Source organism: Ambystoma mexicanum, chromosome 6p, assembly GCF_040938575.1.
Source record: "Ambystoma mexicanum isolate Mex_15411 chromosome 6p, UKY_AmexF1_1, whole genome shotgun sequence".
NCBI lineage: Eukaryota > Metazoa > Chordata > Amphibia > Caudata > Ambystomatidae > Ambystoma > Ambystoma mexicanum.
The window spans coordinates 1,110,898,941-1,110,922,119 of NC_090935.1; positions in this window are offsets into that span (position 1 = coordinate 1,110,898,941).

Below are 23,179 nucleotides of genomic sequence, written 5' to 3' on the forward strand. Positions count from 1 at the left end.
TATAAGAGTGTTGACCTATTCCGATTAGCAAATTAGCATTTAACAGTCTCTTAATCTATGCCCACTCTCAAATTAATATTGCTTTGTGACTGGAACGATTTTGGGTTAACATGGGACTGCGGCCCAAGGAGATGATTGTCCAGGATCACACTCTATTGAAGTGGTGAAGCTACGGTCAGAACCCTGCTCTCCTGCTTTCAAAGTTATATTTAATGCTCTTAGACCTTGTTTCTTATGCGTGGGGCTGTAGTTGTAATACAAGCACGGCTCTTCCAGCATAGGGTGTTTTAATCAAATGGAAGAGCTCACTTAACATATTTACAATACAAGTCTGATTAGGTTGAACGAAGATCTTGCTCCTGAAGGCAGTCATGAGCCTCCACACTCAAGCAGCCCTTGGCGTACCATCTCCAATGCATGTGATCCTTGCTTTATTTCGTCTCGTGGGGGTTCTTACAACTGCGAATTGATGACTCATCAGTGCGCAGTTGTAAGAACCCCCTCGAGAAGAAATGACCCAAATCTATATTAGCCCCCTGGAATTGTAAGATGGCAAGAGAGCCTTTTGGGTGCTTCACGGTTTGCCTTGTTTGTAAGGCTAAGTGTGCTTCTTGGCCATTGTTATGGGCCACCCATGGAGTTAACCTTTCAGTGCTATTAATTTGCCGTTTGGCGTCTCAGGAGGATAGCTCAGGGCGGGGCAACGTGCTCACCTTGGAAGCAAGATGAAACGGAGCAACACGGGTTCGATCCCCGGGTCTGCGCTTAGAAACCTCTGGGTATTAAGTGCGTTTTAAATAACCTATCATATCATTACAAACACCCAGTGCCACATTCTGCGGGTCCCATCTTCATGTGTCTGGCATCTGCCAGAACCTCGATACCTATGCCATAGAAATGTAAGGAGGGATCCATTCCGGATCCAATGTGAATGGTGGCCCTGTGCCTGTTGCCTTTTTTCACATACACAGAACCCAAAGGTCGCAAACTTGCAACATCCCGCATTTTCCATAAATTGCAGCAATTTAGGGTAAACGCGGGACGTTACAAGCTTGCGACTTGTAGATTTTGTTTACGTGAAAAAAGGCAACAGGTCCACCGTCAGCACCCCTAGCGTTTGCCTTGAGGGCAAGCATGCTTGTCACCATAGAAGTGTGAACCTCCTCTTCTTGATCACTTTTCCACCAAAGTACAAGCCTGGTCCAACACAATTTCAATTCATTTTTGTAAGGACGGAATCAAGGCAAAAATAAAAATAAAGACAATGTTCTCTAGGCAAACAAATAGATTCACAAAGCTAACATAGACAACTGGAAAGAGTTCTCATACAAGCACAGAAAAGGGAAGGTGACTAAAAAACACGAAGGATTCTCTGGTTCGCACACAAATGGAATATTTAAGTTTTATAAATGAGGCACAAGAAAGGAAACTACGTTTTGTGGGTAAAATGCAAAAGGAACTGTGCAGCACAGCAGCCCAAGTCCCGCGGCCTGGCCTTCACCAGGAATTATCCTGGTGAAGGCAGGGCGGCGGACCGAGCAGCACTGTGCTCAGTAGCCCAAGTCCCGCGGCCCGGCCTTCACCAGGAATCATCCTGGTGAAGGCAGGCAGCAGACCGAGCAACACTATGCGCAGCAGCCCGCTGCCCAAGTCCTGCGGCCTGGATTTCACCAGGAATCATCCCGGTGAAGTCCGGGCAGCAGACCGAGCAGCACTCTGTGCAGCACAGCAGCCCAAGTCCCACGCCCCGGTCTTCACCAGGAATCATCCTGGTGAAGGCCGGGTGGCGGACCACGGGAACAATGGTAGGTGGGCGCGACACTGCACGAGCCGTGACACAGTCGCACTGCATCTCGCAGTGAGAGATGTAGGCCGTCGAGTGACGCAGCACGCACGGCCATCACTAAAAGTAGACTTGGACTCTTGGCAGCACATCATGCAACCCAACATGGCCAACTGAACAGACAGCACCACGAATCATTCCAATAACAAATAAAAATGTAATAAAGACTTACCTGAACACTCTTACTGGGCTTGAAGTACTGTTGGCATCGGCAGCACGCGTGGATAGGCCTGGTGGGCAGCTGGGCATGAGAGAAAGAAGTCCACACCAAGGGTTCTGAGGCTTAAGAAAGAACGAGAAGAAGGTGAGGCACCATGTGCCCATGACCCGACTCCACCCACATGCCGCACACGGATTGTCATTGTCTGGCAAACAGCCAATGACAATCCAACTAATATGTTGCTATGCTGCATGGCCTGGCTGCAGAGGTCTGAGGTAAAGACTCAAACTGTGGTGCACTGTTTGCGTAAATTCCAAGAGCACGGTGTTACCCTTCCAGCGCCCGTCAGCCTCCTGAATGGGAGAATGGTTACGTAGAGTGCGTGGAGCGATAAGCTCCACGCACTCTACATTGCAGAAAATGTAGTAAATCAGGACGCACCCTGCCACAACAGCAGGCCTGGCCCAGGCCAGCAGCCCTGCATTGCAGAGTGGCAGATTAATAAATAAATAATTAATCTGCCGATCTGCACAAGTTCAATTTGCTTCTTGTTTTTTGCCAGCACAATCCAGAATAGTTGTCTCTTCTTTCTCCTCTCTCTCATCCAATGTCAGCGGCCGTCACTGATAGAGATGTTCATATCGGTACACAGGTAACGGGTACTTCTGACCTTCTTCAAGCAACACCAAAGGTTTCTGCATCTGCCTTCCTGATACCTGACTAACACGCCCTGCTCTCCTTTCTGACAGAGCCATGCGCAGCAGGGCCAACATTGGTGGCAGAAAGAGAAAGACGTTATATAATACCACTTTACATTACATTACATACACATGTTGATAGGTGGCACAGCAATGGGAGCAAGTCCCATATTATTGCTTTGTCCATTGTGGACCTCATTCCTCGTGACAGTATCGCACACTCAAATTTACATTTTTCATTGAATAATCTTGGCATGGGATTTTAATACTGCAATTGTAAGGTCATTTTTGGTTTTACAGTTTCAAAGCTGTAGCCACAGTAAAAATATACATTCCTAAAAGGCTTGGGGTTCATCCAAAAGTGGGCCCGCCACAGCGATGGAGCCGCGGGACACAGCAGGAAAGAAAAATCCAGGCGCTTCATGAAGAAAATGAAAAGAAAACAATGAATAGCAAGTGAGGTCCTCCTAGCAGGACACTCCAGCAGCGGCAGAAGCAAGAGGAAAGGCCTGCGGGCCAGCTGACGCAAGCGCCACGCAAACCTGCGTGCATTTCCATGCATGGCGGGCCGGGCCAAATGATCTTCGGCATTTCCGGGCAATGGCCAAAGCAAGCTTCATAGCCCTCTGTATGTGACTTTATTTTAGGTTTTTCTGCCCCCTCCACGCAGTCCCTGTGGCACTCTTGACTTCCTGTGCCCGCTCTTGAGGGGAGGGAAATTGGGGAGGTGCAAACTAAATGTACACCAATGCATGGCTGTCTTTGGTTTATAGTAAACAGGGCTAAGTCGAGGGGTCCCCCCTGTGCTGTGGAGCGTCCATTCCACTTGAGGCCTTTAATATCAGACAGATCCTCCTCCGAAGGGCAGAAGATCACTTTAAAGCACGCCTTTATTTTATTAGGAGCAGTTTAGGCATGAGGAGCAGTAAGTAGAACATTGTGGGGGGATGTTTGGGGGGGGGGTTTGTTTAAGGACAAATTGCACAAACCTGGAAGTGGTGGGGCTATCTGTCTTCTTCTTGCTGATAGATTTGATCCATCAGCAGTGATTTTTGGATACCGAGGCTTCAGCCTCATTACTCCATCTTCTCGGGTTGAGTATGTAGTCGTGGGTTAGGATGCTTCTTGGTCTGTGTGGACTTGTCACAGTAGGGATCGGTTTCACAGGGTCTTCGTGTTGGGGCAGGATTAGGCGAGCAGTGTATAATTGGGACAACAGTAGGACGGTAGGTACACTGTTCAGTTTTTCTTTACACACAATTCTAAATATTTCTAATGTGATCGTGCGTTTTTTTTATTAAATAGGAAATTCCAGGGAGAGTTTATTTATTTATTTATTTGTGTATTATGTTTGCACTTCTGTGCAAAAGGTTCCTTCCTTGCCATTTTTATTATTTATAACACGGAATGGAAATGAAAAGTGTAAAAAACAAGCGAAATTGCCTGTACACCTCTGTTTTCCACTAGGTTTTGCTAAGAACAAGTCTAAATGCCTCCCACAATGATTGCAGGAGGCATTTATGATGTGTTGCTGTGCTATCCTTCTGCTTTTGCCACGTGTGAAAAAACAGACAGTCACTCATTCGAAATAAAATGGTAAATGCACTGGAGGGGAGCACATCTGTTTGTGCTTCTGCAAACAGTTCTGTGTGTGTGCAATTTCCAACTTTCCCACCAAATGGTGGAAACATAAAGTGTAAAACAGTCGAAATCGCCTTCACATATTACTTTTCCATTATGTGTAAAATGTTTAAATGCCTCCCCCTAACCCTTCACCCCATCACCCCCCCCCCCAGTCCCCCGCATTCGTTAATGCAGGAATGTATTGGTTTTAATGGCAGAATGAAATGAAAAACTGGTGTGAAAACATGGGCCGGTTTCCCTGGGCAGCGCCGCAGTGGTTCATTCCTGGAGGCATTTACACTTTGCTAAACACGTAATGGAAAAGTGAAACGAAAAGACTACTTGGCCTGTGTTTTACTCTTTACTTTACACTATGGGCCCGATTCATGGACTATTTCGCATGTTTCATAGTGACTTTGCACTGCTGAATAGTGACTTTGCACGGCCGACACAAACCCTGATTCATGGAACTGACTGTAGTGTATTTTTGCAGTGCAAAGTCCGTGCCAAGTCATTTTGTACTGCAAAATGACTTTGTACTGACTTTGCACTGCAAAAATACACTTTGCACAGTTCCATGAATCAGGGTTTGTGTCGGCCGTGCAAAGTCACTTTTCAGCAGTGCAAAGTCAATTTGAACCGTGCAAAATCTTTCCGTGAATCGGGCCCTTAGTGGTGAAAATAAATAACATTGCACAATGGTGACCTTTTTGCACAAAAGTGCAAGTGGAACTGGCCCCTTCCATCCGGTCACCACTTTGGGAAATGTGCTGTTTTGAGGCGGAGCAGGGAAACATGACGGACACCGTTTGAGGGTCATTTCATTTTGACACCTAATTTGCACGGAGTGGATGTCTTCTACTTGCACGTCTGTGCAAAAGGTCTATTCCAGGCTATTTTCAACTTTTGGTTGCCACCAGTATGACAATTCTTGCTGGTGGAAAACCAGGTGGTGCTAGAAGAGCAGACGGGCATGTTATGTCTGCGCCTCACCCAAGCTCCACCTTCCCAATTTAAGAAAATCCAGCTAATTTCATTTGCCACAGTTATTTCATATACGTCACATATATGGCTTGTGAATGATATGATGTTTAGGGTGACACAAGGAGATGCCAGCAGATATATGTCCCCCCTAAAGTCTAGCATTACTCTCACAAATGAAAGTATAGCACCTGAATCTGTCCCACACCTCTGCCGAATTAATGCAGAGATTTTTCATGCCTGCATCAAATTACTATGCCCTCTGGTGGTCCCTCTGGTGGCCACAATGGTATGCAACAGCCAATGCCCTGGCACGCTGTGGTGTTCTATATTCACGGGGAAAGGGGTGCAAACCTTTTCATGTGTCCCTTTTGATCTCCATCCACTTAGACAGAGTGGCTGGGGTAGATACCCAGGGGAACATTGTCTAGGTGAGTTGGATCAGTAAAAGTGGGGGAATACATTGGCGCTGATTCATGGAATTATTTGCGCCAAAAAACAGGGATTTTTGCGCCATTCTGCCCGCAGATCCCTGTTTAACAAACGGGGATTTGCGGGCAGAATGGCGCACAAATCCCCGTTTTTCGGCGCAAATACTTCCATGAATCGTAGTGATTGTGTACACCACGTTCACCAAGCTGTGGAGCGGAGCAGGGTAGACATAACAAGTCTGTTTCCAATTCCCGCTATGATTCATAAATGCGGGTGGATTAACGCCAGCATGGATTTTCACGACAGCGTTAATGCAATGGATTCCATCTGAAATGACCACATGCTAAAAGCATGCAGATTCCACAGGAATCCATTGTTAATGCTGCCTGCAAAATGTAAAGGCATGTTCAGATATGACTCGTCACTTCTACACCACGTAGGGGGAAATGAGGAAAGTTGCACTGAGGGGTGCATTTGCACAGAAGTGCAGAGACTTTCCAGTCAATGCAATTACTTTGAGGGTCGAACCCCAACTAGGCTCGGACTGCCTACAGTGCAGTAGGGCAGTGGCCAAAGCGCAGGTCCAACATGCTACCATGGGCCCGTTTTATTTAGGCAAACTGTGTCCGTCTTTTGGCCAAATTGGGCCAATTTGATGAGTTACATCACTGTGCAGATTGTAGTTTTGCCCAGTGTTACTGAACAAATATTATTTAAAATGCATTGCTTTCAACACAATTTACCCCAAAACTCCCCCTTGGGTACTGGTCAGTCTAGCAGAAATCGCACACATTTCCATTTGCATCTATGGGGCACTTTTTCTTTGATTCATGCGCCAGTTTTATGACCCTACCACCACTGCACTCTTCCCATATCAAAATCGGGGCCTCCGTTCCAGGGCCCAGGATGTCCAGGTGTTTGTGACCTGAGGGACTACAGAACATTTTCTGTACTTTCGTGGTAAGACGCATGTACATCTCTACACTTACTCATTTCAAGATAGTACCTGGAATCTTTCGAAACAAGCACCCAAGAGATGCAAACAAGCGGTTATTTTCCTCATTATGCCAACGGACTCATTCCTCACTTGTGCAAGCCAAACTTCATTTTTCAAACGGGGTGGGGCTGAGCCCAGAAGGGAAAGTGTGATCTCATCAGGAAATTTATGAGCAGAGTTTAATGGTTTTGGCACTGGTTGGGAATGGCTTCGCGCCCTCCTGTTCTCGCGCAGCTTGGGCCAGACCGTGCCCGGGCGGAGGTGCTGCAGAACATTCCGCAGGCAGAGCTGCCTCGACGTCACCGCGCAGTCCACAGGGACGGCATAAAGCAGCGTCAGCTCGCTATTTGTCACGCGTATCTTTTGAGCTCCTTAAAATGTCGAGAGATACAGAATGGTGGGCTTCGGATACCGGTGAACGACCTTAAATGTGTGCCATGACAGAGGGCTGGAGTGCCAACTAAACTGCCCTTGGCTTTATTCATTTGTTTAATAAGCTTGATCCAGAGAATCGTCATTTAACAATGAATCATGCTTTTAAATCAGTCTCAGTGCAAAAAAGATAATAGACATTGTATATTTGAGCTCTTAGGGCGTCAGTAACGCAGCGGTTGTTCTGTTACTGGAGCATTACCGCATGGCGTACTGCAATTTCGGCTGTGAATTGGAGGATTTCTCACTGAAAATCAGAATTACCTGATGATTCCACCAAAATCCCCTCGGAGGCCTATGGACTCCAATAAATGTGGTCTAACACTTGTAATCTGGTGCTAAATCCGTCGGACCAAGCGGCAATGACGGCAATTCCGTTTGGCAGTATTCTGTACTGGTGGAATAATGCCAAACTCGTGATGAGGCCCTTAGTGTAGTCTGCTAAATTACCTGATCACAGTAGGACCCTGTAAGGCATAGTGCACTAAATCTATCCAACTCCAGGTCGGCTCACAGAATGCACTATTTTGTTAAAATCTATTCAATTCTCTTGTGTATTTTTTCATCAGGCCTACTGGTGATCCATCTACTTGCCCAGAAGAGAGGAGTAACAACCAAAGGGCTTCTCTGCCTGCAAATGGGACGTGTGCAGTTTCTATTCATGAATATTCTTCAGCGCAAATCAGGCCCCTTTAGACATCACAGCTCTGGGCTTGTGACAGCAATGCAATAAGTGGAGCCAAGGAAACCGCAGGATGGAGGGTAGTATAGACTGTGCGAGGAACAGTAAGACTTGGCATGATGAGTATTAATGCCTCAGGCCATTTGCTCCTCTCCTCACTCTCTGGTCATAATCCTTTATCTTATTGGGGAGGCAAGAAGCAGTGAGTGCTTCAAGCTCTCAACTAAAGGCATTAATGAAGACGCACCACTTACAGCTTAGATACACACCAGTGAAAAATAGCACCGATAAAGCACATTAGTGAACTTCTGAGTGATTCCAGTACCAGAGTCTGCAGGAACCCCCCACGAATAGTCTGTAGTGCTTCACAGAAGTCGAGCGGGAAAGACCATATCGCTGTCCTCACAATATTGGCCAAAGTTACTCCCTGCAATTCTGCCCCAGTCAACCTTTCAGTAATGACCTGTGCAGTGCAATCTGAAGCGCAACATATGCCAACACACGCATACATTTTAGCCAGGATGCAGTGCACTTATGGCGCGTCCCCTCCGTGTACCACAATCTACAAATAAATCACGATCCTATGGAAAACATTCATCCTCTTTATGTAGCTCCCCCCCCACTCCATTCACATCCAGAAAACGAAGGCTAGCTTCCTCGGGGAAGGCAAGATCAAGGCAAAGGAAGGAAGACAATTGCAGATTGAAATGAAAAACCGGCAAAATCCTAGCGATAAAAAAGGGCTCTATACAATCATCGGACACTTGTCTGAAGACGAGAGGGCAGGACTCCTACACAGTTGGGAACCCAACTCTCCCACTCATTGAGCTCAAGTAATTGTCAACAAAAAGACTGTTTTGGCTGACAACAAATGCAGAGGAATTTCCAATAGGGTCTTCAACGGGGATTCTGTAAAGCTTAGAGATAGATCCTACAAGTGGACAATTCACGTAGGCATAGGCTGGAAGACACGAAACCCATGGATAAGGCGTATCACATAGCAGGAAATAGCTCACTGTCTACCCAAGAGTTTTCTAAATCCACTAAATTGTTCTCTCTTTACGTTTATGGTTAAAATGGCAAGACAAGATGAAAACCACCCCTGAGGAAGTGAAGACCATGAAGCTGATCGCAATCAACAGACCCGAAACTCTTCTGATCACTTTTGATCATGTATGATTGGCTAAGATGTCCATGAGATTTACAGTTTCAGGACCAAAGAGATTGGTGCATATTCTCTACCAGTCCTTCGGACAAACCCTGCTAAACCAGTCCTACCCTCTCAATGTCCACATCATGAATGGGCAATCCAGTGAGCAGATCATGATCTTGCCTGAGGAAAGGTCGGATCATTGAACAAGTCCTTTAAAAAAAAAAAGACTGCCTGCCACAACAGGAGGAACATGCATCTCTTGGTCCAGAAAGGGAAGACCTAAAGCAGTAGAACCTTTGGATCTATGTGATCACTGCACCGCCCATAACTGCGACGGCCGAAATGCCGACGCCAGTTACGGCGCGATGCAGTGATCATTTAGAACACTGTGCCCGTTTTCCTGGCCTGCTTTTCCCGTCCCACCCCCCACACCCAACTTACCTTTTACGGCGGCACACTTCTGTGTGTGCCGCCTGCACCCTGCTATCCCTGCAGCGTCAGCTTCTCCCACTAACGTGGGCTAGAGCTGACGCCGCAGGGTGCTTATCTTTTTTTTTCTTTCGTGTCCCCTGCATCCCCGGACTCCCGTTATGGTGCCCAAGCAGAGCGGGGAAACCCGCTCTGCTTGGGTGAAGTAAATGTCACCCTCATTTTGTGCGCCATCAAAGTCGCAGTAACTGCGGGGGCGTACGAATGAGGCCGACATTTTTGTATGATTCCGAACCTTCTATCCTTTGATGTTGGATCTAACTGTAGGCATTGTAAGGAAAGGTAAAAAGCATGCATAAATAATGTCCTGCAGGTGTGGAAAAGAGTGCATCAATCTCCCAAGCTTGTGGATCTGCGACTGTCCTGTAGGATCAAAAGAAGGCTCACAGTTTTCCAAGGAAGACCTTGGAGAGGTAGGAAAAGAAATAGTATGCTGCCGAATCTGTCGGCAACTACATTCTGTTTGCATTTCAAAAGGATTACAGAGTGGAATGTCGAGCTGTTCTCTGCCCATACACAAATCTGATGAGTCAAAACCTGAGGATCTCTTGTTTGGGGTCCCCCTGTCATCCCTCACACAATTGAAATACGGCTTAGATGTTGTATTGTTATCTGCATCTAGACTATCCAATCCTGCAACCCTAGAAAGGGGACTCTCATTTCCTGGTTCTGATCTTTCTCTCAGAACCTCATCCATGAAATCAAACTTGGCTCCTTCTTATCCAAGATCACCAGCAATACCATTGGGTGTGCTGTATGACGGCTGACAAAATGCTCCACCAAAAAAGCACATAAAAGGGAACTTATCTGTTGTCTGCAGACATAAGTGGAAGAAGGAACTTAGTCTGTCACCTTTGTTTGCTTTCAAACCTTCCTCCATTAGACCAGGTATTTGGAGGTCCAATCCAGAGAATCATAGAAAATAAGGAAGAGCTGAGTTCAAAGGAACAAATAGCACCACAAATAACATATAAACAAGATTCCCCACAAATTGTGGGAGACATGAGATATAAGAGATGGGGAAGCTTCAACAAAGAGGGAGAAATGATGGAGACCTCATGTAGGCAGCATGACGATGGTGGCCAGGAAGGCCTAGTGGCAAGATGCTCCAAGAATGTTGTGAGCATGAAGAACTCTTCATTGGTGTAGATAGGAAGCTGAGAAGCAGATTATAGGTTCAAAATCCTGGCGGCAGGGAACTTCGGTGACAAATGAGTTCAGGAAAGAAGAGAGACCTGAGAGCCACTGTTGTGATATGATATGATATTTTATTTATAGCGCGCCTATGCACAAGTGTTTCAAGGCGCGACAAGGCAAGGGAGGGGAACAAAGGGAGGACAAGACAACGATCTTACTAGGCCAAGTGACATCGAGATCGCGCAAGTGCATGGGAGAGGGATGGGGAGAAGTGCAAGGCATAGGACCAAAACATAGAAAAAAGAAGTGTGGCCAGTAGGTGGCAGTGCAGGGGTTAAGTGCAGACAACAAGTGTTAGATAAGTGCATGTAGGCGGACTGTAGGGTTGAAGATTGTTCAGGGTTGCCAGGAGGCCGTGCAGCTGTGCAACTGGGAGGGTAAACGCTTGGGACCGTGGTTCAGAGGGTAGCCAGGTAACCAGTGCAGTATCAGACAGGATATCAGCAGGGAAGTGGAAGATAGAAGGCAGAAGCAAAGAGGAAAGACTTGAGCTGCTTCCGGAACCAGAAATGGTTCTGCTCAAGTTTCAGAGAGGCAGGGGGGCTGTTCCAGAGGGAGGAGCCAGCCGAAGAAAGAGATCTGCCCCCAACTCATTGCTTAGAAAAGCGATTGAACCTCAAGGAGTTGGAGTTGTGAGAGCCACATAGAGCCCAGGAGACCACATTATCAGAGGAGAAGAATGTGATGCAGAAACAGCTAGAAGGACTATGAGAGGTCCAAAGTGAGTGAGAGCAGCAGACTCAGCAGTGAACCAGAGGGGCAGATAGTCTCCTGTGAGCAAGAGCTGGAGAAACGTGGCTGGTACATAAAGTGAAGAACATGGTACTGCAAGAATCCAGACAAGCAACCAATGCTGAACGTTCATTAACAATGCCAAGAGGGGGAGGAAAACATACAGCGACAAAGCTGAATGGAACATGGCCGAAGAGGTGTATGTTTACAGACTTCACTCAAAGCTGCAAATCAGAAAAAGTAATCAAAGTCCCAAAGCACATGTTAAAGATTGTAAAAAGAAAGGAGGCTGAATGCTGAATATTGGGAAAAATAGTCGAAGTACCAAAATGAATTGTGAAGACTGTGGGAGAAATGTAGCCCTGATGTTGCCTTCTGGAAAATGTACAAGCAGTACCAAAATGTCAGGTACGAGTTCTGAGGGAAATACAAATCTCAAACGCTGAATTAGGGGGAAAGTGGGAGACGCACCATGGCATCTACTAATGAGCAGGTGAGACATAAGCTCTGATTCAACATTCTGGGAAATGCTGGATTAGTACTGACGAGCCTGCGCAAGACTGGAAGAGCAAGAGAACTGGCTGACAGAAAAGGAGCCAAGGACACAACAGTGGATCTGGGAAAATATGTGAATTTACCAAGTCATAGAAAAGAGACTTTCATAACCATTCTGACAGTCAAGATAAAGAGGCTATGCGTTAAATATTTAAATAAAGACCTTGAAAATCGAAAATATCATAGGCCTCGAGAGCTTCGTCTGGGGTTAGTTTTCGAGAAGTATCTCTTGATTATATTTAAGTTGTTGCAGGGACCAACAGTGTATGCCTCTATCTCTACTTGCTCCAGGGCAGGGCCTTTCCATATTACTGTGGCTGAGAAAATTGCCTTGATCATAACAGATGTGACATCATGATATGACTATTGTAGCGCTCCCATCGCCAGATTTCTAAGCGACCAGGTTCCCTCCTCCTACTTACCTATTAAATAAGCAAATATAAGAGGCTTCTTTTCTTTTCTTCTGTTTTGTTAGAATTTGCCCCTTCACCTTCTTGGGCACTCTATTTTCTGTTCCTTTTCTTTGGAAATCCTCCCTTTACCTACCTAGACGCCCACGACTGAATGTCCCATTCCTCCAAGATGAGTTTAATGCACACTTTGCCTTGATCATGTATCTCTTTCCCTTATTGTAATGAATGTAATTTGGTCTTATATAGCACCCTTCTGCCAATAATGTTGTCCTCGCTGTGTGTGGCTCTATAAGAAAGAAGGGCAGGGTGTGTTAGTCATATAGCAGGAAGGCAGATGCAGAAACCTTTAGTATTGATGGATGCAGGTCGGAAGCACCCGGTACCTCTGTGTCGATTTGAAAATCTCTATTTTGTTTGTGGTTGGTACCAACCGGGCAGGTTAGCAATATGGGCAGCCCCTGGATTGTGGAGTGCAGAAATTAACAGCATGGATATTCAAAGAAGATGGATAGGGTCTGAATCTGTTAATTACACAAGACCTATGAGGTCTTCTGCAAGAGTGTGGGAGGTGTAAGGATGCAGGACTTTAGTAGTGAGGAGTTAGTTGAGGGGTGAGGCGCATGGAGAGTGGATTGAGAGTGTTGCTACTTCCTGGTTCTTCGTGGTAAATTTCACTGAGATTAAAGGTGCTGGCCAGTGTCACGCGGAAGAGGTTCCATGAGTCAGATTGGTTTCCCGCAGGTGGTAGTGCCAAGAGTTTCGTAAAATGCTTGTCGTAAATTAGCCCACGTTTCTGGTGCACTGTTTTCCACTGGTTGCTATTATTTTTCATTTCTTTCAAAGTGGTTGGTTGAAAAGCAAATTCTTGAGCTTTTTCCTGATAGTCAGATGGTTCTCCTCCAGGCGGAGAGGTTTGGGTAGGGTGTTCCACAGTTTTGTGACTAAAACTGAAAAAGAATATTCTCCTTGCTGCTTCTTGTTGAAGTTAGGGATGAGTACTAGTGCCAAGTTGCTGGACCTAAGTGTCTTGGAAGGAGTGTAGTGTAGAAACATACTTCTGGGACACACCTGCCCCCATGGTATGAATGATGGGTGATGCACCAGGTTTCGAAATTAACCCTTTTTTTGATGGAAAGATGTGGAGAGTACATAATGCTGGCGTGAAATGTTCAAATGACTTCATTCTGAGAACTAGTCTTGCTGCTGCATTTTGAACTCTTTGAAGTTTCCTCATTAGGTAATCTAGGAGTCTGATGTCGAGGCTATTTGCATAGTCTAGTTTGGATTGTACTAGAGAAAGTATGGCAATGGTCCTGCGGGTGAATGTTAAGTAAGGTAAGATGTGGTGTACCATGCGCAGCGGTAAGAAACAGCTTCTGACGATAGCTCTGACCTGTGGATCAAGAGTGAGGGTGTTGTCCATTTTTCATTCCAGGATTTCTTACTGTGGTTCACGGGTATGGGCAGGGGCCAATCTCTAGAGAGGCAAAGCTTCACCTCACTGATGAGGTCCAGCAAGGCCCAAAAGAAAAGAAGCTGAATGCGGACTATTGGGAAACATTGGGCCTCATTCCTAGTTGGGCGGTAAGGGTTAACGGTCACCGGTGAGGATCCCGGTGCCGGTAAACACTTACCGTCCAATTCCGAGTTCCCTTAGCGGGACCCGCAAAGGACGTGTGGTCTGACCACACGTCCTTTGCGGGTCCCGCTAAGGGACCAGGGCGCTAGTAACGGGCCCGCTATTTGCGGGCCCGTAATTAGCGCCTTCCCCATTCCCATTGAGCCCTATGGGGGCTCAAATGGGAATGGTTGGTTGAATGGGGACTTACTGGGTCCGCACAGGTCGGAATGTCCCGGTAAGTCCCCATTCAACCAGACCGGATCCGGACCCGGGTTTGGAGGTAGCCATGGCGCCAATAGCACCATGGCTACCTCCAAACTGGGAATGAGGCCCATAATCAAAGTACCAAAATGTGAATTAAAGACTTTGAGAGGAATGCAGCCCTGATGCTGTCTTCTGGAAAATGTAGGAGCAGTGCCAAAATGTTGTGTACGTATTCTGAGGGACATACAAATCTGGGGTTGCTGTTGGTTCTCTTGTTCATAGGAGAATTGCATAGTATTTTGGTGCTAAACTGCCCAGGTCGATGGAACCAGACTGAGATACAAATGTTATTCCTCCTCTGTGAAAGGTACAGTGATCTAAAATGTGGTTGTAGACCCTCCCGAGAGGGTACCTTCCCATAGAAGACATTATTTTGCTGTGTTCGTTCTCAGTAGTAGGGCTCCCACACATCCTTGTCAATGTTTATGGACTTGGGGTTTACCCTAAGCTTCCCAGGATAATCCAGACATGGACCTCTTGCTCACTGTGTTTAGTAAGGCACAGCTTCACCTCACTGATAAGGCCCAACAAGGCTGAAACACGAGTATGGGGTTGCTGATGGCACTCTTGCTTAGAGGAGAATTGCCTAGCATTTCGGTGCTGGACTGCCCAAGTGGGTGAAACTGATATGCACATGGATATTTCTCCTCTGTGAAAGGTACAGTGAGCTAAAACGTAATAGTAGACCCTTCTGAGTGGCTTCCTTCCCATAGAACAGGTCATTTGGCTGTGTTCATTCTTGGAAGAGGGGCTCCAAGATCTCCTTGTAGAAGTGAGTTAATATTATCATGCAGATGGTATGAGCAAAGAACTATGAGACAAGCTCCTAATGTGTTTGGTATAAAGGTAAGTACAACAAATCAAAACTGGCTGTGCAATTACTTAGTAATGCTCCCCTGCTATAAATGCAGCAGTAGAAAAATAAGCATAGTTTATTCTGCAATGCATTGGTACTTCATATGGCCCGCTGTATGTGCAGTGTGTCTTTAGTTTTTTGTTGTGGCCTAGCATAATCTGCTGAGTATGAGGCATCCTTCTTCCTATTCTGATATGCCCAAAGTATCCCTCCCTCACACAGGGCAGCCAAGCGATGTGTGCATGTATGGCAATTGGGGATCGCCAGGGGTCACAATTGCAACCCCTGGCAACTCCTGTGCAACCCCAGGCTCTGCCTCTGTGACCCCATGGGTGTGCAGAGGCATAGAAAAACCGAAAGTAAAGAGGGCTGTCAGATGAGAGCCCTCTTTACATTCATTTCTTAGTTCCATTACGGTTTTTAATTTCTTTCTGAAGTCAGACTGACTTCAAAAAGAACCCTCTCCACTCACACTCTACAGGACATGGAAGGCTCTGTCTCCCCTGCTCTGTGCATTACAGGAAACAGAGCTGGTTCCTTGCATACGCGGGGCATGGGAGATAGGCATGCCTGCAGAGGAGTTCCTCGTCGGAGCAGCAATGGATTTGGAAAAGGTAAGAAAGTGTTTATTTTTAAATGTGTGTGCGTGCATGAAAGAGGGATACATGTATATTATGTAATGTGTGTGAGTGAGTACATTATGTATGGGTTGTTGGGTGTGTGAGTGAATGGTTCATGGATGCAGTATAAATCAGCATGTGATTGGTGTGCTTCTGTTCAATACCTAGATTACTTACCTGTAATCTTCATTACTCCTAGAGCTACTCTTCCTCTTCCCAGTACTTGCCTAAGAAGCACCTTGCCTCATATGCAAATAGTGGGATGAGGAAGAGGGACTTGGAGGTAATTCTGGGCCAAGGGACTGAGTTTGGGGTTGGAGGATGAGGGTTAGAAGGATAGGGGATGGGTCGCGAGGGTGGGGCAGGTGGGAGGGGGCGCTATCATGTAATGGGCAGCCATTATATTATGGGTTATTAGTGTCTAAACTCGCATTTTGGTACACAGAGTACAGTCATTTCTTAATGTGGCATGACATTTCTACAGGGCACCTATGATAAAGTAAGCATGATAAGTGTGTATTAACTGTCTAGACTGGCTTTTGGGTTCAGTCAGTATAGTCATTTCTTACTGTGACATGACATTTTCACAGGACATCTATAATAAAGTAAGCATGATAAGTGTGTATTAACTGTCTAGACTGGCATTTGGGTTCAGCCGGTATAGTCATTTCTTACTGTGTGTTGACATTTTTACAGAGTATTTTCAATACAGTAAGCATGATAAGTGTTATTATTACCTGCCTAGACTGACATTTGGGTGCAGCCAGTCTAGTCATTTCTTACTGCATCATGGCATAGTTTTCTGGGCATCTATAATGAAGTAAACATCATAAATGTTATTACGTGTCTAGATTAGTATTTTGCAATGGGCATCTCTGATAAAGCAATAATCATACGTGTAATTACCTGGCTAGACCTGCATTTGGGAGAAGCCAGTCCTTACTGTGGCATTGTATATTTTTCTAGGCAGCTTTGATAAAGTAAGCATGATAAGTGTTATTACGTGGTTAGATAGGCATTTTGGTGCTGCCAGTCTAGGCATGTCTTACTGTGGCAGGGCATTTTTTACTGTGCATCATCAAGGCTACAGCAAACATGATAAGTGATATTATGTGTCTGGCCTTCATTGTGCAGGAAGTTTTGACATGCTTCTCTTGGTGACATTGCATTTTTAAGAGCAAAGCGGTAAGATAGCTCAGCCGGTTGACAGCTCACTGCTGTGATTTGTGTGTAATCTGCAGGCCGCACGTCCAAATCGCGGCAAGGTCAAATTAGCCTTTCATTCTTCCGAGGTTCATAAATGAGCACAAACTTTGGTTGGGATGATAATTGTATGTAAATATGAGTTATGTACAGCGCTTTGGCGAACTCGCTTTATAAATTACAAATCAATATCATTAAAGCATTAATGCTCCTGTGCACTGAAAGTGACTTGAATCTATTTGATTTTTGGATACAGTATTATCGCAGCAACTGGAAATGTAGGGGATCTACTTTTCATATAACGACAGTACCCGACATGCAGCTATAATTGGCATAATATGGAAGTAACTAGCCATACAATGCTGAAGTCGCATATCTATGCAGTGCTGAAGCCTATTTCTTTTTGTGTTTATAGTTTATTAAAAACATTAGCACCGTTTTAATCATATACTTCACAACTCATTACAAATGGCAATAAATTACTTCAGGCACAACATTCTAAAACAAACATTACAGAGATATTAATTCAGCTCAATATAATATCATATTCTATATTCCTATCAGGGCCTCCATTTATACCCCCCAAGGTTACATTTTCCACCTATCTGACAAATTGTTCCCTTCCCTACTTCATGATGGTGGACTAATCGAGAAAAACATGTTTCCCCCAACCTTTTGTATATCACTATTCAAATATTCACTAAAGCAATGGTCATTGAGATAGAGTATCCATACAAGAAAGAGCCTAGACCACTTGACTTCACTGTTTAAATCTTTTAATCTTCTTATGAACTTTCCTAATCACATTTTCCTCTGCCCTAGTGTTTCGCTACAGGCAATCAGCCGATGTTTTCGCGTTTCTGCTCCCCCCGGCTGACAATTTCTTTCTTGCCATGGGATCCCTCTTATGGGATCCCACCTTTGTAGGGAGCCAAGTAAGTTAAGACGAAAGTGCATATAAATGTGACAATATTTCGGCCCTGGGAATCTCATCACTTTGTAGTTTATACATTGACATTTTCTGAATAGCTTTCCCCATTTTACAATGTTCATTTTGTTGTACATCTTCACCGGGCTGTCCATCAATGTAAGCTTGTCTGAGTCCATTTCAGCAAGAATCAGGTCACATCACTCCCCAAAATTGCTGAATACTTTGTCATAATTATTGTTTAAATATATATTCAAATCTTCAAATAGCGAACCCAGTGGCAGAACAAATATTGCCTCGGCCTATGTTGTACTATTGGGTCTAACCCTATTATGAAGGCAGCACCTTTGTTAAAATAGGATCTATGTCATTACTGCGACCCCCAGAAGTCTGACCGCCGAAAATTGCAACCTTTCTTTCTCCAACCCCCAACCCCCTTTACACTGCATACATATGCAGGGGGAAACCCCTGCAGAATCCCCGTACTTGTATTATATCCCATACCCCCCACCCCCCACACATATGTATGTGGTGTAAGGGGGTTAGAAAAACATTCTGGAGGTGACATTTTGGTATATTGCCGATAAAATGACGCTGGTATATAAAATATTCTTGTCTACTTCAGTACGTATTTTGAAATTGTTACATTTATGTACCTTTTTACTCGTGCAAGCCACTTTCGTTAATGTCCCCAGGATTAAAGAAGAACTGATGCCATCCGGGTCAAAGGTCAAGTGACATCACTTTCTGTGATGTCATCAAGTCTATGGTCTCACTTCCGACTTTTTGGTGAATCGACGTCCCTTCCTGTGTGGAGTCAGCTTCCAACAGTTCAGCAAGGGCAGTGTGCTCAAGGCCGCAGTCTCTACTGGATAGATTCTAAGGGGTTGGCCCACAAATGTTAACACAGTACTGAGCTTTATTAAGTCTAGATGCTCTGAGACTACGACGGTGGAGATTTTACACAGTATGAAAGCTAAGTAACATAACTTGATACAACATTATCAATTGTGAGACTCAACCAAAGTCAATACGGATATTAAGACCCCACCAAAGTCTGAGGCAATGCTCCAGGGAATGAGACTCACACTCACTGTACTGGTGTGGATAATACCTTACAGATCTTCCTCATGTGTGCTTCTCACACTCATTTATCCATACTTGCCCTTCATACACAGCCATGTCTCTCCCACCTCATATCCATCCATACTGCTCAAGTATGTCCCACTTTCATTCTACAAACAGCTCCCGTTTTTCCCTTTGTTAGCGGTCATCAAACCATTTGCAGAGTGTGTCAAATTCCTACATCTCCTTCCGGTCACGCTGTTATAGTTTATTTGTTGTGGGTATTTATTGCACATGGTCTGTTATGTCTGCTACTTGTTCCGATGGGTCGTATACTTGTCTTATTGGTCTGTGACAGCGCCAGCTCAAGGTGCGCTCAGAGGCACAAGGGCTCCTTGATCCAGCTCGGTGTCATCTAAAAGCGCCGGTGGGGAGGAGCACAAATCTCGCACAGGGCGCTGGCAGACCTGGGGCCAGCACTGGTTCCTGATTTCCAGATCTCTCCTAATTGTAATTAGCGACCTTTCCTTTCCCATGCTCTCCCTTTGTGTGTGTGTGGTTTTTGTCTGTGTGTCATGTTTTTTCCCTGGTAACACCTTTGCTGTGTCTTTTCCCTTCTTCTGTGTCAGGCCCTCATGCCCCAGCCCTCCTTTCCCTCATGCGCCAGAGCCAACATGCTCAGGGGCTCGCACTCATTCTTGCCATATGAGGTGGATGGGGAGATGGAGAGAAAGTTGCTGGCGAGGGGAGGCATTGAGTCTGTGCTTGGGGCCCACGAGCTATTTTCAGATTTGCAAACGTAAATAAATACTTAAGTCTGCAGGTCTTATCCAAGTTGGAGGGTTCTTCCTAAAGACATGCTGAAACGGCCTCGTAATATGGAACACGCTTTATGTGTAGCGCTATACATCAGTTGGGGTTACAAGCATAAGTTAGATGGTGACAGGTGGGCTACAGTCATTATAAGATAGCATGTATTTACCTGCATTCCATTTAGCATATTAGGGAATGGTTCATATGCACAGTTAGTGGTCCACATGTAACTGACTGAACGGGGTGGCACTGGGTTTGTGAAACAAGGCTGGCTGTGGAGGGTGGCCATCAGGAGAGGTACAGTACTTGTCATCAACATTTGTAATATCCCTTGACATGTGATGCACCCTTTGCCCCAACACAAAACCCTTTGTCTTGGAGAGCAGCCTCGGGCCATTTTATTATTTTTGCCAATTGACGATAGGCCTAAAGATAAACTCATAGCGTCCCTCCACTCTGTGCCCCTTAACAGAAACAGCACATGTCTACTTTCCCGTCATGATGCTTTTCATCTCATTCTATGCTATAGACCTTCTGGTCCAGCCAGTCTCTTTCTGGATTCACTGGATACGTATTTGGGGACAGAAGCACTCTGTCCCTCCAAAATGGTGATCTTTGGGGACCTAAACGTCTGGTGTAATGAACCTGAGGTTGTGGATTGTAAACATCTGAATTAGATCCTCGATCCGTACGATTTTACTATTTTATCTATATTACCAACACATAGGAAGGGCCATTGCCTGGACACGATTCTGTCAAGGGGATTTAGGCTATATCATGTTGAGAATGTAGCCGTTAGCTGGTCTGACCACTTGGTGGTATCTTTCTCTGTGAAATTTGATCTTCGATCAGGTAAACAAATAAAGCCTATAAATTCAGAACTACGTTGCCGAAAGAAAGATCTTGATCTTATTTTTGATGATGGACTTCTGAGTAATATTCCAATAACATTTGATAACTCCTGTGCAGATTTATGTACATAATTGAAGCAAAAATTGCAGGCCAATTGTGACCAGATAGCCCCACTTAAGAGATTCACAGCAACAAGTAAAAAGGCCAATTGTTGGTTTGATGAAAAGCTGAAAGTGCTGAAGACACATTACCGGAAGGCCGAAAAGAAATGGCTCAGAATTAGAAATGAAGCCAGCCAGGTTGCAGTTAAGGCTGCATTAAGACAATATAAAGAGGAGATATTATTAGTCAAGGCCCAAAATCTCAAGAAATACATTGCTGTTGCTAACAATCGTCCAAGAGCCCTTTTTTCAGCTATTAGAAACTTCTCATCTCCTACATGTTTACAAGCTAGTCTTCCACCATCTCAAAAGATGGTACATTAATTTAATATATTTTTTACAGAAAAAATCAATTTAATTCGGAAAGGTTTTGATGTGCACAATACGACATTATCTACCGAGGCTGTGACTAAGACCTTAGACATTGATAGTCAAGAGACAACACAGAAATGTGCTTTGCCTCCAGTATCCTCTGATAGTATTGAAGTACTGATTAACCAGTTAAAACCTACTCTGCACAACTACGACCCAATTCCAGCGTATTTGGCCAAGAATCATGCTCATGCGCTTGCTTAGCAAACCTATTCAGCATCTAGTAAACACCTCACTGGCACAGGGTTATGTCCCAATTGAACTAAAACATTCTTTCTTAACCCCATTGTTAAAGAAGCCTTCTCTTCACCGTAATGTATTAGCCAATTATCGGCCTATTGCGGGAGTTCGGTGGCCTGCAAAAATCTTGGAGGGGGTGGTTACTTCTCAGTTACAATCCTTATAGGAGGAAATCAGCATCCTAGTTTATTATCAATCTGGATTTAGGGCAGGCTATGGGAATGAGACTGCCTTACTTACTGTCTGAGATGACATCTTAGAGACTGCCGACAAAGGTCATGCTTGATTTGTCAGCAGCCTTTGACACAGTGGATTTTGCCATATTTCCAACAAGACTCTCTTCCATGGCACAGACGTCAGACCTAGCTAGTCAAGACTTAGCTAGTCATCTTTTTGTCCAACCGCGTGCAACAAGTTAAGGCAGGCTCAAATCTGTCCGAATCCCTGTCTATCAGCTGCGGAGTTCCGCAGGGTTCATAGTGATAATACCGAATCAAAAAATCTCGAAAACAAAAATCTCGAAAACAAAAGGCCGAAAAAAAAAAATATCGAATTTTTTTTTCAATGCGTTTTTTTTCAAAATGGGGGGGTTCCCCCCTCAGCCCCCCTTTTTTTCATTTTTTTTTATTTTACCCCTTTTTTTACTTACCTGACCCCAAAAACATATATAAATAAATAAATAAATAATTCGATATTTTTTTTTTCGAGATTTTTGTTTCGGGCTTTTTGTCATTCGAGATTTTGTTTTCGAGATTTTGACTGACCACCGTTCCGCAGGGTTCGTCCCTGTCTCCAATACTGTTTAATTTATATATACATCTGCTACTTTATATTTTTGCTCAGTTTAATTTGTGTTATAACTCCTCTGCGGATGATACGCAAATATATATACGACTTAGACAGCCGTTAGTGGCAACTGAGCGCATATTAAAATGTGCTGAGAAAATACAAATCTGGATGCAGGAGACTAAACTCCAAATAAAATTGAGATTATCGTTTTTTGGCCCCAAAGAAAATTGAGCAATGAGTTGGACTCAATACCTTGACCTATCTTGTTTGGACAAGCCGCTCATTACACTCAAACTGTAAAGAATCTGGCAATCGAACATGAATGGTAACCTACAGGTAAATCAGATAATAAAATCTTGCTGTTACCAGATGAAGCTCCTCAATCCACTGCTTCCACTCATTTCCGAGAGGGGCCACCCAATGGTGGTGGGCTCGCTTATAAATACTAAATTGGACTACTGCAATGCCTTGTTGATTGGTCTACCTAAATAGCAACTTCAACGGCTCCAGGTGACACAGACCTCTGCAGTACGACTGATCTTTTCATTGTGTCTGAAAATTTCAATATCAGGTTTTCGGAGGAGCATTCATTGGCTCCCAATTCAGGAGCGAATGCAGTTCAACCTGTTATGTTTGGTTTTTAAATGTATTCATGACCTCGCTCCTGCCTAACTAATACCTAAAACCATAAAGTACAACCCTTCCAGATTACTGCACTCGATGGACAAATGTTTGCTGGTGGTCCCTCCTACCAGAACTACCACTTGGGGTGCAGACCTGGTTCTGTCGCTGGTCCTCGAGCCTGCATTTCTTTGCAGATACATCTTCGTCAAATTAATTCTTTAACCACTTTTCGCAACACCTGAAAACTTATCTGTTTGTGTAGTATTCTGATTGATTGGCTTTTTGGGTTATAAGTACATAAATTAATACCTGCTCCTAGATGCAGTTTGCTAGCAGGTTATCTTGAGAAACGCGCACTACAAATGTAAAAATCAAATCCCCACC